The sequence below is a fragment of the Pteropus vampyrus genome, unplaced genomic scaffold (genome assembly GCF_000151845.1).
Source record: "Pteropus vampyrus isolate Shadow unplaced genomic scaffold, Pvam_2.0 Scaffold320, whole genome shotgun sequence".
NCBI lineage: Eukaryota > Metazoa > Chordata > Mammalia > Chiroptera > Pteropodidae > Pteropus > Pteropus vampyrus.
This window is the reverse complement of record NW_011889101.1, coordinates 20,903-21,518: the sequence shown is the minus strand read 5'-3', so window position 1 is coordinate 21,518 and position 616 is coordinate 20,903.

Here is a 616-nt window from a genome sequence, read left to right as displayed (position 1 = left end):
GAGGGCCTGTGTATGTGTGTGAGAGAACTTGTGTGTGTGAGGGCCTGTGTGTGTATGAGGGCTTGTGTGTTTGTGTGAGGGCCTATATATGTGTGTGTGAGAGACTGTGTGTAAGAGAGAGCCTGTGTGTTGTCACGGCCTGCGTGTGTGTGAGAGAGAGCCTGTGCATGTGTGAGGGTCTATGTGTATATGTGTGAGGGCCCATGTGTGTGAGCAAGAGACTGTGTGTGGGGGCCCAAGTGCATGTGAAGGCCCATGAGTGTGTGAGGGCTTGTGTGTGTTTGAGGTGGTCAGTGTGTGTGTGAGGGCCTGCGTGTTGTCAAGGCCTGTGTGTGTATGTGAAGGGTGGTTTGCTTGTGTGAGGGCCTGTGTATGTGAGGGCTTGTGTGTGCGAGGTGACTTGTATCTATGTGTGAAGGTTATGTCTGTGTGAGGGCCTGTGTGGGTCTGAGAGAGCCTGTGTGCGTGAGAGAGAGCCTGGGTGTGTCAGGGCCTACATGTGTGTTGTGTGAGGGCTTTTGTGTGTGTGAGAGTACCTGTGTTTGTGTGAGTGGACCTGTATGTGTTTGAAGTGCCCTGTGTGTGGGTATGCAGTCCTGTGTGTGTGAGGACTGTG